General features: G+C 38.8%; 1 protein-coding gene across 2 annotated transcripts in view; it reads right to left on the bottom strand.

The window, feature by feature from the left end:
• LOC141805529 (testis-expressed protein 2-like) overlaps positions 1-13,981 on the bottom strand; it is a 49,418-nt gene extending 35,437 nt beyond the window's left edge. For both annotated transcript variants that reach the window (XM_074690632.1, XM_074690640.1), the window contains exons 1-2: positions 13,813-13,981; positions 13,244-13,335 (exon numbers count right to left, since the gene is read on the bottom strand). The gene's annotated coding sequence lies outside the window, so the exon portion shown is untranslated. The remainder of the gene's footprint in view (positions 1-13,243; positions 13,336-13,812) is intronic.
• Between the last annotated feature and the right edge of the window lie 2,034 nt (positions 13,982-16,015).

The following is a 16,015-nucleotide window of genomic DNA, read 5'->3' as shown; positions in this document are numbered from 1 at the left end:
GATTGTTTCCCAGAGGCTCCACTTACGTCATGGTGTGAATTATAAGAATTTAAAAGCCAGCTTCTTCATAATACTGCCCCATCTCCTGCATGCATGTGGGTTTAGAATATTAGTGCAAAGTATTTCCTGTGCTGCAGCTCTGTAACAACACTCTGGAGGTATTTTTGCAAGTCATGCTGCTTCCTGCGTATTCAACACATGCCAGGCCCCCTCGTGGCATCTCAAATATCATACACCACTATTACATGATTGCATCAGTGCTAGTGTACAGATCATAAATTAAAAGAGAGAAAACAAAAAACACATGTGATGACTCACTGAAACCCCAATGGAGGACAAAGTGAAATCCCAGAGTGCTTTATGTTTTCCAGGTTGCCTAGGAAGGGAGAAGTGGAAGTCACACTTTCAGTCCTGCTGTTTATTTGCAGTAGTAATGGCTTTCCCTGGACTCTAACTGACAGTTTAGCTAATGACTTGCTTCTCATACTCCAGTGCTCACAACATTGCAGCTTTGGCAGCAAAAAGTTAATGGCCCCAAAGGCATGGCAGTTTACAGGTATCCAGGAGATGCATGAGGATTAAAAGCCCACACTGTCAGAGGCTGTAATTACTGACTGAACGCTCCGGCTGGAAAAGGCTTTAGGTGACAGAACACATTCATATAGATCAGCTTTGTGTGTGTGTTTGTGAATCTTCATAATTTGTGAACAACTGATGGTCCCTTATGTAATGAAACTAAATCTTATTCAGACAAAAGTGTGTGTGTGTGTGTCTACTGAATGTCTGAGTGACTCGGAGGCTGTGGTAAACTAGCAAATGGATTTCATGAAGCCATTTAAGATTCCATCATCAGGAGGCAAATAAACAAACACAGGCCAACAGAACTGAAACTGTTCTCAGGAATGCTGGCTAACTGGTGAAACAGGTGGGGACTGAAATGTCAGGCGACAAGACAATTGTGGGTACGGCCTGTCTTTAGGCTGCCAGCTGAAGCACGTTCTGCCAGGGAATAAGTAGGTGGACTGACAACATACCTGAGGAAGATTTGTTTGCCAGTGTTATCCTCAACAGAGTTCATGGACACAAATATCTGTGTCCTAACTTTTTATTGCTGCTGTTTTGAGATATTCCCTCTCCAAAAAAAGTGGGAAATTGTTGTTTATGATGGTGAAAAACAGTAACAGTAACAAAGAATCAACAACCTCCAATCGACACACAAGGGGCACAACATCACTTGGCATGTAATCATGGGAAAAACTGATGTCACAGAATGTACTAACTCTACCTCCTGTAACCCAACCCTTCTTTTATCAGGATTATTAACACATGTTATGTCTCACACTCTCTACATTTTACGGTATAAAGGCTAAAAATGCTCTTAATACATAATCAATTGCAACAGAAACTCATTTCTGACAAGTTATCTATGTGTAAGACTGTTCTACTCATTATATCTTTTCATACATTATTATTCACAATTCTGAAACAATATTTATTAACTTCAAATTCAATATGTATTAAACATGAATAAACAATCTTTACTAAAATAAAAAGTTCAGATCTAAGGATAGATGCCAAAGCTTCCTGAAAACAACAGAACTGTAAATATGATTGGGTGGAGCAGAAACAAGCAACTGCAATAAATCAGCTATAAAATGCATTGGTTAATTTGCTCTTAATAATAAATTTTAAAAAATAAATTTCTTGTGATCTTCCAATAAATTGGCTATAAAATTCTTGAATATCAACATTACAAATTGAAAAACAACAACAACGACAACAAACAAATAAAACAACAAACCACATATTCTGATTTTCTTGTGTAAGTAGTGAAAAACACAACTTTAGTTGCAGATGAATTACATCATAAGTAAAACCTTGTTTTCTAAAAGTACAGTAAAACTGTGTGTGTAAGTTACACTTTCTATTCCGCTCCATTATCTTTGCATTAGCAGCACAGGTCTATTTTTAGTATAGCGAGCAGCCACTTCTCTGCTGGCGTGCTGGGATACACGGCGGTGTAAATTAGGCGAGCAGTACAACTTTAACAGCTTTTCTACCCTTTGAGTTCATAATGCATAAAAAGAAAACACTTTCAAATCAATGCAGGTCTGCTGGTTTGTTCAAACTCTTTAGTTCAATACAGGTGGCAAGTGAAGGTGAGTTTACAGCTCTATGGGAAACGGTCATGTGCAGTGTCTGTAGCTCACAGGGATAAAAGTTTCTGTAGGTTGAGCTCAACCAGTACGTGTCTGCTGCATGCTACATGTCACCTCCTACTCTCCCATCTCTCCACATTTCCTGTCTCACTTCAGCTGTCCTATGAAATAAAATACAAAAATTCCCTCCCTGAGCTAAATCATCAGAAAACGTTCAGTAGGAAGACAATCCAGATGTTTTATTTTCCTTCTTCCTGTCTTCAGGTTTATTAAGTGTTTTCTGTAAGTGATTATCATTTCATCAATTTGCTAACCCTCACAGAATTAGTGGTGTCTCCCTATGAGCATCGTTGACCACTTTTGTAAAGACGTGACTCTTGCCAAAGTATACATTTGTTATCTCAAGAGAACTTTTCCCAGGATGCAAAGTGACAAGGTAATGTATTTTTTGGTGTCACACAGAGCTATTGTCTAGAGTGAGATAGAAATCAAACTTTTTAAACTCAGTTTGGCTGGGTATTGCCGAAAACCTCAAGATTCGATTCGATTCGATTCGATTTTGATTCCCTAGGTCGCAACTCAATTTGATACAGATTCAATTCGATATTGATTCAAATGCTTCAATTATCACTTTTTATGCCCCATATGTGGTATGTCACCTCACCTTTTGGAGCAATAAAACAATCCAAACGTCAGACTTTAAAGCTGAAGGATCAAGTTTTATGCTGCTGCTTTGGCTGCCAGTTCTTTGTTGTTTGGTCTCTGGTGGCCCTTGTCCATACAGCACAAATATCACTCACAGTCCCCCTCACTTCCAAGGAGATGAATCGATTCAGAGGATTTGCTGAATTGATACTGAATTGGGTAAGGAAATATTTTGATGCACCGATTCATCAATATTTTTTTTCCACATATATTTGTAGCATGGTGTAGTGTCCAGACTGTCTGTTTAGTGTTACTCACAGCCTCCTAAGATTTTTGCTCTAAGACAAGTCAGTAACGTGTAAAATTAGTGAATCCTGGTTATGTCCTACCAGGGATCATCTACCAACTTCAACCACACCAAACGCAGACCAACAGTTGTCAGTTCGTTAGCTCTCCTCATTTCTAACCTTAGCAGCCCGTGTATTGTTATCAAGGGACTTTTGGTCAATGTAAATGGATTTGTATTCTCCTGATAAAATCTGACCTGAAAACGTAAACTCAGAAGTAGAATTTAGAAATAATCAATTGAGAAACTGCTAAATTCATTTTGAATCATGGGTCGTGAGTTAAATTACTATTCCCTATAGTAAATAATACGCCGCGCTATTCTGGAGTCAAGCTCTGCAAGCTGTAGTTTTACTTTCCACAAATAAGTGACACTTGTGCCAGTCTTTGAGTTTTTTATCTGTTGTTATCATGTGCTTATGTGCTGAGGTGTTTTTTTCTAGATCTTAAACTGTGCCCCCTCTGGGGAAAAGTCTGGAATTGATGGTATTTTTCCCTCTCCTCTTCCAGTGTTGTTATTTTTTTGTCTAGTCAAAAGTCTAGCTGGCTTATTCCGGTCTTCCCTTGTCTATGTTTGTCTTCCTATATGTCTTGGAAGGGATGTAACTGCAATTTCGTTGAACTTGTTTAAATGACAAATAAAGTTCTATCAATCTATTTATCTATCTATCTATCTATCTATCTATCTATCTATCTATCTATCTATCTATCTATCTATCTATCTATCTATCTATCTATCTATCTATCTATCTATCTATCTATCTATCTATCTATCCATAAAAGACAAACACAGTAAGCTCTGAATCTAAACAACTTCTTTCAGCTTCAATATAATATCACAACAAATCCGTGACAGAGCAGTTACAATGCTTGTTTTGAAGAAGTCCTCTGGATAGTTGGGTGAGGTTGGGTTGCTCAATTATTGCCTCTATTGGCTCAGCTGTTGTGGATCACAACAGTGAGAACACACTGGCTCGTGGACAGCATGTGACAGAGTGACCACCAAGGCTAGGAGTGAAAAGGAACCTCTGAGAGCGAGAAACTTTAACAGTCAGCTTTCACAACACTCTGACTCTGGCTTTCCAACTGAACAATTACTCAAACTCTGAACAGTAGGGACTGCTTTTACTCACAAAGAACAGACAGAAGCCTTACTTGGTTGTGAGTTCAGCTTAAAAACCCTTCAAGTCCACTCACCCTGACTGTGTTCCTGCTAAATAATGCACTCTTCACTTAACTCCTTAACCTTGTCAACAGGCTATCATCATTTATGAATGAACACTTGGCTGTGACAGTGACAAACCTGTGACATAAATCAGGCTCAGTGATCTGGCTCTCTGCTCTGGTTACAGACACTGACTCAGTCATCCTCATCAACCACACCAAAGGGAAGACACAAAAAAAGGAAATCATTTCATGGTTCATCATAACAGCACATCAAATACATTTCAAAGAGCATAACAACTCTGGGTTTCTATTCTCTAACATCACTACCAGCTTTACTGTAGCCATGGTTCAAAGGATCTGAAGTAGTCAAATGAAAAGTTCCTGGGAAATAATGAGTCATCTAAAAACAAGAAGACTTTCTATCTGTTTTCACAGCCAGAGGTCAACTGTGACACCATGATTGCACACAGGGATAAGGGACAAAGCAGGCCTCTTTAACGCTCACTTTAACTGTCACGGTGTACTAACTTGTTAGTTATGGTTTATGATGCAATGAAGTGGTGAAACAGTCAGCAGTCTACTTTGAACTGACTGTTGTTGGCCCCATTAAAAGTTAACATGTGAAAGAAAATTAGCACGAAATTTTATCTGAGATTAACTTTCATAGCGGTTCAAGATAACAACTGAAAAACACATTTTTGAAGTACCAGTGAGAGTGAAGCAGAGTCTGCTAACCAGTTCTGGAATATGGGACAGCCACAGTAAGCCAAGCCAAGCCAGTGTGTTTGGAGGGATTTGGGACAGTGATCTGTCAAGCTGGGCACAAATAGTCAAAGTCATAGAGGACTGGACCAAGTTCCTGCTTTGTCTCCACAAAGACTCTTCTGTTCTCAAAATCAGATCCCATTTCATGACAAATGTCCACAGCTGATTAGTTAATGCCCTAAAATTCAGGCTGGGAAACAGGCAATGAGCTGTCCTTAATGTGTTTTTTTACACCCTGAATGAGAGAAAGCAGAGGAAACCTTTGAGATGATCTGGTTTTTGGGTTTCCAAAGATCTACTATATGAATATTTCTCAATACCCAAACAATTATTGAGTGACAATGAATACAGTCAATTGAAAGCAGACACATAACAGACGTCAAACTAGGGATGCACCAATCAGATCTGATGGTTCCAGTCTGACAGACTCAGAAAGTTACATTAGATATTAGAGACAAAGTACACACCCAAAGAACAGATCTATTCAACTCAGTTCTATGCTCTTCTGTGTTTACAACAACCATGTGTGTTTACAACATCATCAACACAGGTAGGTCTGTGGAGCAGAGTTATAAAGAAAGATAACTACAGGGTCTCAGCAGTTTGTTTCACCAACAACTCTTGCAATACATGACAGTTTAACTCCTCATTTCCACCCACTGCTGAGGTTTACAGATAGTAGAGTCACAACACATTTAGACATCTTTAACTCCATAAAATATGGACACAGTCAAAGATGCCAAAACACAAGTCTCAGTCTCGTCCTCATATCAAGAAGGAGAGAATGTTAGATTAATACTGGTATCAGATCAGAACCAGAAGGATGTCTAGGTATCCGTATTGGTACAAAAACTCAAAAAAACTAGATCAGGTCATCCCTGTCAAACATTAGCCATGGTTACAGAAGGAGTTTTTTGTCTTTCCGAATGGAATCTTTCTGAATGACTTTTCCGAAAACAATAGTATACATAGAAAGGAATATTCCAATCTGTGGTCTACATGCGCCACTATTATCAAACAGAATAGTCAATTGGGCATGCGCAAACAAATGTAAACAAACATAAACAAAGTGAGGAACGTCTCTAGTTGCTTCTTACGTCATATCTGAGCATGTGCTGAAAGAACGTACCCTGACAACTTTCCATTTTGGTGAATACATGAAAACCTCAATCAGTTTGGGGAAAGGAATAATCCACCCCTGTGATACCGATTAAATGTCCGTTCGGTTTGGAACTTTGATATATAAGGTGTATACAAAGGTTAAATTCTTTCTGTTTGAGCAAATCGAATGCAAGCAGAATATTTGGGTCCATGTGGCTACTGATGAGAAAGCAATTAGACCCAAGCGACAACGTCTGGTCTAAAAATAAAAGACAATGGGGAGGCACTAGAGTCTGCAGTTTCCCAAGTGTCCGCTTGGCTGGCTCTCCAAGTACCGCAAGTTGCGTACACCAAGACAAAAACAGCTGTTTTTACAGCAGAAATGACCGCGTTTACAGCCTGGTACAAAACATGCCTCCCGCCTCACTTTCATGTTTCACCATCACACTGTATGGAGGTGAATGTTTTATCTAACTCAGCAGATTAGAAGATATTTAGATCCCAAGTCTCCCCAATCACAGACAAAGCCCACCCCATTTCCAATATGGCCGCACCAGCCGATCTGCTTCAAAACTCTGTTTTGGAAACAGGTGTCAGGAAGACTAGGTCCATTTACTTTACAGTTTATGGTTGGACCATACGGCCAAACACACTGCAGCACTACTGCCCTCAGTAGGAGAGAAACAGAAAAATATAAGTTTAAATTGAGGGCAGACCCCACAATACACCCTCACCTCTCTTACTCATGTATTAGGTATACCTGTATAACTGCCCAGTAATGCAAAAATCTTATCATCCAATCACATGGCAGCAATTTAGTCATCCAGACATGGTGAAGAGGAGCTGCTGAAGCTCAAACTGCAAGGAAATTAATGGAGAAGAAAGGTGATTGAAGATACTATGAATGTGGCATAGTTGTTGGTCTGAGTGTTTCAGTAACTGCTGATCTACTGGGATTTTCACCCACAACCATCTCTAGGGTTTACAGAGAATGGTCCCAAAAAGAGGAAATATCCAGTGAGCAGCAGTTCTGTGGGACAAAATGTCTTGTTGATGCCAGAGGTCAGAGGAGAATGGACAGACTGGTTGGAGCTGATAGAAAGACAACAGTAACTCAAATAACCACTGGTTACAACCGAGGTCTGCAGAAGAGCATCTCTGAACGCACAACACGTCCAACCTTGAGGCAGACATCTTCTGATGGCTACTTCCAGCAGGATAACGCTCCATGTCATAAAGCTGGAATCATCTCAGACTGGTTTCTTCAACATGACAATGAGTTCCCTGTACTCAAATGACCTCCACAGTCCCCAGATCTCAATCCAATAGAGCACCTTTGGGATGTGGTGGAACGGGAGATTCTCATCATGGATGTTCAGCCGACAAATCTGCAGCAACTGTGTGATGCTATCATGTCAATATGGACCAAACTCTCTGAGGAATGTTTCCACTACCTTGTTGAATCTATGCCACCAAGAATCAAGGAAGTTCTGATTGGGGGTCCAACCTGGTACTAGCAAGTTGTACCTAATAAAAAGGGCTGATGAATGTATATCAGCACTGGTGAGGTTTCATGTTATGCATCATTACAAATAATTTTATTATCAACAGCTTAAGCAGAAAACATAAAGATGTTATCACTGAGTTTGTCTCGAGATCGACTCATACTCTATACTAAGCAGTATTAGAATTGTCTGCAGAAAGTGTAGCAGAGCTTCACTAAGCAGGAAATGAGCCGTACTTAAATTATTTGGGAATCTTTCAGAGTCATAATACGAATCAAGAGCACAGTCTGTGTAAAGAGTGCCTCTTTTGATTACTACTTAAAAATGGCACAAAACATAAACTCTCATTTCAACAATATGTGAATCCTCCACTCATAAAGTGGTGTCCGTCTCAAAAAAATCCTGGATCCACAAGTGTCTATCCCTGACCAGCAATACACTAAAAGATATTTAACTTTGAGAGAGGAATGCAGTAATCCCACATTTGTTGTTTTGAGTGTTGAACAAAGTGAAAGGAATTGGGGTAAGTATTTCTCGGCCAAACTGTAAAGACAAAAGGCTGCATTGTTATGGAGAGCGAGAGCAGCCCATGGGAGACTGAAATGGTCTGTGTTTTGTCTGTGGATGCTGATGCATGAGTGGCTGCTGAACAGTCAAAGGAAGCAGCTTTAATCATATTAAATCATATCAAATCATATAAAAAAGAAGCACTATTGCTCAGGACTCACATTGACACAGGGCCTCTATGTTGTTTTGTTTCTCAGCATTTCTACCTTTAAACTAACACATCCTGAGAATGCACTGTGGCTTTGTGGATAACAGCTCAGTTTCAAGTGGGAAACTGTGAAGAATATTTTTACATCTTCCCACCTTGCCTTCGTTTTTATCCACCGATAACAAGTGATTATTATGACAGCAGTGAGATGAATGCTGCTGTCAGAGCACAATGCAGACGGCACCTGAAGGAGGGCCGGTGTATGTTGACTGCTGGCAGGTGACACATTCCCGCTGTCAGGGGTTGAATGGGTGGAGGAGCTGCACCTGTTTATAACCCCAGTGATGCTGGCACCTGCATGAATGAGCAGATATAGGAGCTGTATAACAAACGCAGCCTGAACTCTGAATTCAAACAACTAAAGCTGATCACATCAACAGAAGTGTAGAATTCAGGTTGTTAACATGTACAAGAATTATTTACCTTTATGAGACTAACTTAACGACTCTCAGTGATGGAAAAAGTGACCTTAAGAGATCAAAAAGGACGCACATCAATGTGAAATTCACAAGAAATCACATGTCTCTCCAGACTCTGGACGTTGCTCCAATAAAAAGCGGAGTTTTTCGATAAGCACACTCTCATGTGACAATAGGCGAGGCTTACTGCCTCAGCATTGTTGTCAAGATTTTTAAGTGTGCTGGGCTGGGCAGGCTGCTCTGTGAACAAAGGCTGTTTCGCCTTCACATCACTCCATAAAAAATGAAGGACATGTTTTTGTGACAAAACACTTCTGCAGACTTGTTTAACTGGAAATTTTTCCTCAGGAAGCGTGACATTATGGTTGGATAAACAGTAAGAGGGTAACCCTGAAGCAAGGCACTAACAGCACCTTCTTAATTTAATAAAAGGCTGAGCTGTTGAGAGAGGAGGCTTGGTTTGAGGGGATTTAATCCAAATAAGCCTTGAGTAAGCAGCCTGAAAACTGTGACACATTTAAAACCAAAAGCTAAATAAGTTCAGTGTAAGAGGGCAAACTACATTCACCTAAAAACAGATCACAGGGGGAAGAAATCCTACAAAAGTGGGGCACTTCTCACAGATTATGTCTCAAATCGGTCAAAGCCTCCTGTGTTTTAAGACTCTAATGAAATGTAATTAAGCTATAATAAGGCATCACCCATCATTATAATGTCAAGTCAACATCAGTCACCTTAATAAGAGCTTTACAGAGACTCCTTTTGAAAATCTTCATGTTTTTCAGACCTCAGCTCTATAAATAAAGGTTAGTACCTGGTGAGAACTTGGAAAGCCACTGGATGAGTCAAAGCGAGGAGCAGGTGCACAGTCAACGGGAGTGAAGTCTAATGCCCACCCAGAGTATGATAAGCAGCACATGCTCCTTATCTCAGTGTGAAAGTTTAATACGACGCACACAATCCTTGGAAAATTAATGCCAGTGAAAGGTCACGGCACATGCTGCTCAAACCCTCCTTTCTTCTTTGAAAAGCGCTTTAAATCCTGTTTTTGTTTTCTCTGTCACTAACAATCAAACACCTTCTGCCCTCGATTCATCTTCGCTTAACATGACTCTTGAAGCCCATTATGTCCAACAGCTGTCTCTGCTCCGAGGTGGATCACAGGTGAAGGGTACAACAGCAGTTATGTCCAATGAGTCCTATGATGCTTTCACCTTTAAAAACTGGAAAGTATTTATTCCAATAATAAGAGATTTGGAGGTAAAGCTTATGGTTACTAGATAACATTAAGTGTTGTACTTTAAGACGCTTACTGTGGAGTTTATGCATTTTACAAACACAATTTCAAACAGTTTCTTTTCTGCATATTGCAAAGCTAGTTATTGACATACTTCATGTCCTTTGTTTTTGTTTGTCTCAATCAGAACTAGGGATGGGAACCGAGTTAGGTACTTCTTTAGGTATTGACCAAATTCTTTCAAAAGTGCCAAATACCAATCCATGCAAAATCAAAAGGTACCATGTTTTGGTACCTAAACTCATCCTCGTGAATGTGGGGGAGTGGGAGAGGAGGTGATTTTCCATGCTTGTCATGATCACAGAATTGCAAAGTTGCATACTGAAGAATGAATATGTTAAATTGAAAAAAAAAACTTGAGATTTCATAAATAAACAAATTAATATTTTTTACCACAAAAACACCAAAAGGTACCGAAAATTGGTACTCTTGAGTACCATTACTAATTGCCAGGTACTGGGCATTGGTACCATATAATTTCAGATGTGAAAGGTATTCATCCCTAATCAGGACATCCATAAATTTAAACATATTTTTTCTCTTTCAACCTGAGGCTAATCTATTATCATAGAGCCTGTTTTTTTTTTTAAACTGATCAATGTTACTTACACATCAAGTCTTAAAGGGGACATATCATGCTGATCCCTGATTTAATACTTACATATAATAAATTTGAAATCAAGACCTTACACCCCCTGAATTTTCAAAAAAATGAGATATTGTATTTTTTCTGATATCCTAGAACGAGATTTGATGCCTCATTGCCAATTGGCCGCAAGATTTCCAACGTCATGACGACACGAGGATCCTTTCTTTTTATTGGAGTAATCTGATAAAGCAGCTCCTCCTCTGTGATGTCAGTTAGTCACACAACCGCCACAGAGGGATACACCCACCAAGAGCCGAGTATAAACGTATAAACTATACATGTCACAGTACCGGTTTGACTCACCACACTGAAGCGTCCTGAGATGATCTGTGTCGAGGTGGATTTTCTTCCTCCTGAGCTGCAGAACCGTCTGGGTCTGACTCAGGGTCCAATACAAAAGGACGTATCCTACACTCTGCCATTTTATTAGTGCTATCAATGCCTTACGGTGAAGTTTTGGCAAACAGCAAACTCGCTCGGTCTGCTCCATTCAATGTGGCGATTTTGTAAATACTGCCATGCTGCAAAAACCGCCCCCTGGCTTTACCCCCTCCGCCCCTCTGATAGAACTGACCAATCAGAGTACAAAGGGCTGTGACATTGCGAGGTTACTGGAGGTCATTCTCCAAAAGGAGTGTTTCAACCAGATCTTCAGAATGGCCTAAAATGAGGATATTGAGAACGCTATTGTGGGGCAATGAAGGAACTAAATGACTTGTACTGAGGGCAGAAATGCTTTACAGGCATCCTAGTCTGGCATAGTGAAAAGGAGAAACAAGAATGATATGTCCCCTTTAAGAAGAACAACTTTCCTCTGAATTTGATGCTGTTTTTTTCTTTAAAACTTGTCTGAATGTACATGGGGCATCGATGACACGGATACCAGTTTTTGTGTAAATCAATAAAATGAGTATATCCTGATATCTCATGAAAAACAGGCTGTTGCTGTTGTTATATACCAGGAGTTCAATCTTTACTTTAAGCAAATCAAAGTTCTACATCCAATTCTACAAGAAAACATGCTCTTTGGTTTAAGCTTGAGAAACACTGCACACAATATAACACCATTGCTAAGTGTGAATATTTTCCTGATTAACACACATAGAAGCTGAGACCACAACTACCAACAACACAAGGTTCTCTTTCCTGATTCTTGAAGCCAGGCTTTCAGAGAGCATTGTAACTGATAAGCTTTCAAGTGCAGACAGTGCTTTCTACATGTTTTCCCAGAATTATTTATATGTGAATCAGTGATGTATAAGTTTTTTTGGACTACACAAAACACAATGAAAACTATTCTTTCCATATGACTTCAAAATATTTCCTTGGCAATTGTGATCTAATTTGAAAATGAATACAGTAGACGTTCAAGGGTCAGAAAACCATCATGGTTTCGAAGTCAACCTGACACCTGCAAAACATCTTTAATAGCAAGACCAAAGGAAACCCAGAGGTGAAAAAATATGGTCAAGACAAGTGTGTAGCGGAAAGGTGTGCAGAGAGCATGGATACCTGATTGTGTCAGCCAATAAACCAATCTTATATAACTCAGGCTAGATATGGAGATACAGAGGCCTGTTTATCCAGAGTAATAAGCACAGGGAAGTAACGTTTCAAGTCCTCCTGCTGTAACATCACTGAGACATGCTAAGTTAATTTTAGGAACCACTTAACTTCAATCCAACAGTGTCTGTTATGTTTTTCAGTACAGAAACAAACACTTCATGCTCTAAATGAGAAAAGAGGCTTGTGAAAACAAACAGGGACCACTTCAAACTCAGTATAAGAAGTAGGTCATTGTGTTTAGATACTTTGCATGGCAAGTTATTTTTCATTTTGAACATACCTTGAGGTCAATGTGTGCAAAGAAACCTGAAAAACACCTTTGTGTTATTGACTTTAACCATCCACACTTCAGGGATTTTACCTGAAGGCCCTGAACTGTAACTGTAAGACCCTGTGAAGGTTGTCAACAGTTTGCAAAACAAATCTCTAGCTTAAGGGTCTCTAGGTCTGCCTTGTTTGAAAAAAAAAAAAAAATGGTGGAAAGTCAATGATCAAGCAGTCAGAGCTTACACCACTAATACATTTTAAATCTTTCACGCATGAATGGAAATACAGCAACTGTGGGTGATTATCAAAAAAAGGCCTTTTGCTTTTATGTCAGAGGAAAAAAACTCTGATTTCAACTTTCTTCAGGGTTATTACTTGGTATGAAGTTGATAATTTTATTAAAAAGGGTCTTTTTTTATTTATTAATTTTTTTAATCTTGAAAGCTTTTAGCTTTGTCTTTTCTACTCCAACTCCCATTATCTTCCTGAAGAGCATCTAGTTTTCCTCTCTGCCTGCCTATCCTTTGCCCTCACCAAGGAAATGGATCGATAATGAGTTCAAATTTACTGGCAAAGTGCTTACCTTGTATCCTCAGTGCCATTCAATCCAGCCTGGGACTTTCATCTGGCTGCTGGAGAGTCAAGTTTCACATTTCCATGATGCTCAGGGAGCTTCTGCAGAGTACATTATGAACAGCGCGAATGCTAAATTATTACACATTATAGTAAATACACAGAAACTCCACTTCTCGGAGAGTGAACAGTTACACAGACCCTACCATATGGCACATGACACATTTCCTGTGACAAACAATGTGAGTTATCAAGAAGGAGTTTAGCCTCACTGCTAACAGACATGCTCGGTGGTCTCAGTCAAAACCAGTCTTGTCAAAGTTAAAAAGCAATGACCCCATAATGACCAGTAAACCAGTTTGTCTTGTGATGCAGGTAAGATAACCAGTCTACGCTGATACGAGGACTTTCTACCAATTCTAAACTCCAATATGTATCAAACTTGAACTAAATAGAAAACGTGATAGGCTAAAAACAAAATGAGATTAATTTTTAAATTGTTTTAAAGTCCTGTTGGTTGAGATCCGCTTTCCAAACTCGGGAAATGTTTCAAAAAGAGACGGTTCAACGGTTTCCTACCGTGTCAGGGGCTCCTCATATTTGTCCGGGTACAACAAACAAAACCGACCGAGCCCAGGAGGATTCCTCTGAACGATAAGGTCCGGTAACGTTTGTGTTATCAGCTCCACGTACCGAGTTATATCCACGGCTCGTTTTCTCGCTCAGCCTGTTGACAACTGGCTAACTGGACCCAGTTCCTTAAAGGAGAAACGGAGCAGCCCACTGAGGCCAGAGTAATCGAGCCAGAGCGCCTCAAATACAAGTTCTCTGTTCAGAGGATTGATGATCGATTGTTTCGACAGATCTTCTCTGAAGCCTGGGATCGGATGAGGCAGATGTGGGAAGGTAAACATTATAAAATGTAAATAAGTTATAACAGTGTTTCACAGTTTGTCAGTGTCCGGAGGAAAATAAAGTAAGTGAAAACTTTAAATTACCTATGTATACGAAGTTTGAGACTTGCTTTCAAAACTTTTTTTTACCCATTTTTCTGCAGCCAACCACAAAATATACATGTCCAAGCGACACGTACATAGAAAAAACAAAATAGAGGGCTGATTTTTTTGTGACCTGTTCAGTAATAGTATCGCCTACACACATTTCTGGATTCATAGAGGTTGTTTTCTTTGTTATTTATTTATTTATTTTATTATTTTTTTTTTTGTAGGTTTTTTTTTGTAGGTTTTTTTTTTTTTCAGTTTTGTCACAAAAATACATTTTTAGGGCATTGGCAAATTCCCTGAAATTACTGATTACTGAAAGTTTTGACCTTTTCAGCCTCCAAAACATGATCTTGACATATTCAAATGGTTTCTCTGATCACAAGAAAAAAAAAAGTGAGTCGTACTATTTTTTTTCTTTCTATATCTAACATTAGTGATTGGTTTCGTCCATCTTTTGCTGAACTTAAAGCACGTCTCTGGCGTAGTGTCAATATGTATCCTGAGAACTTAAACACTAATGTAGTCCCATACCCTCTGTAACTCATTCCTTTGAATGAACAATATATTTTTTCCACTGAATTCTTTCCAAATTAGCTGGATATGGTTGAGGTCTTGACTTTATGGGTCCAGACCATTATTGTCAGTGTTCCTTTTAATGAGGTTAATGACCTCATTGTACTTATGATGGTTTTGATCCAATGTATAGAACAAAATGATGACTTTGCAAGATTTTGTTCATTTTATGGGTATATTAATGATCAATTAAACAAAAAGGACTGAAACCTCTTAAAATGCCAAGTGTACTAATAGTTAAATTTACTGTATATCATGTTTAAGTTGCTTTCCTCCACACAGATTGACTCAAAACTTCAAGTTATTCCTTAATTGTAAAAATAATTAGTAATTTACTACTGTGCTGAAGTTTCCCCTCAGTGTGAAAATAGTGATGCAAAGTGCTGTAAGGCTTTCACCTCAGAGGAACTGACATTATGTAACTGACATTTATCAAGATTGAGTTCTGTTGCTGATATACATGAACTTGACCCTGTTTTTGAGAGTCCAAGCCAAAGTCTGAGGCCCCATCACACTGAAGTATTTGGGGAAAAAATGTGTTTGAAAAATTCACTTAATGCCCTTCTTTCATACAAACAACTTACATACTAGCATGCATATGTTTTGAGTGATAGCAGGTAAACAAACTGACTGTCATACCCTTGTCTCATCACTGTGTTAAAGGACTGTGATAAGGGTATGGTAGGGTATAAAAGTATAATTAAATTGGGCCTTTAGTGATTAATAACATTTGAAACATGTGTTAAAATGATATTTCATTAAGAATTCACGGTACACTCTAATTCAAGGATAAGAAAATCCTGGGATGTGAATTTGTGCAATTTGTACAGTTTGACATACCTAATTTTGTCCTAATTTTCATATTCTTAAAAGAATTTTAAAACAATTGAAGATATTACCTGTGGAAATATACATTTCTGGTTTGGAATGACTCCCATGTAAAAATGAATCTCTTTCAATTTCCATGCGAACATTTTCTTTTAAGTGAGACCCTTTTACTGTTATTTGAGATTTTCAAGGTAAATCATGTGATTTAGGGTTATACACCCACATAATAAGATATTGTTGAGACTAATACATTTTTGGTGTAAGGAGACGGTTGAAATAACGATGTCTTCAAGTCATTTTCAGTCATTTTACAACCACAAATCCTAATATAGTGTTGCCATCTAGTGTTATTAAATAGAAACTGTTCTCATTTAAAG

This window comes from Halichoeres trimaculatus, unplaced genomic scaffold, assembly GCF_033239565.1.
Source record: "Halichoeres trimaculatus isolate MK-OKI-2021-1 unplaced genomic scaffold, fHalTri1.1 fHalTri1_scaffold_2, whole genome shotgun sequence".
Taxonomy (NCBI): Eukaryota; Metazoa; Chordata; class Actinopteri; order Labriformes; family Labridae; genus Halichoeres; species Halichoeres trimaculatus.
This window is presented reverse-complemented; position numbering and strand designations above follow the sequence as displayed.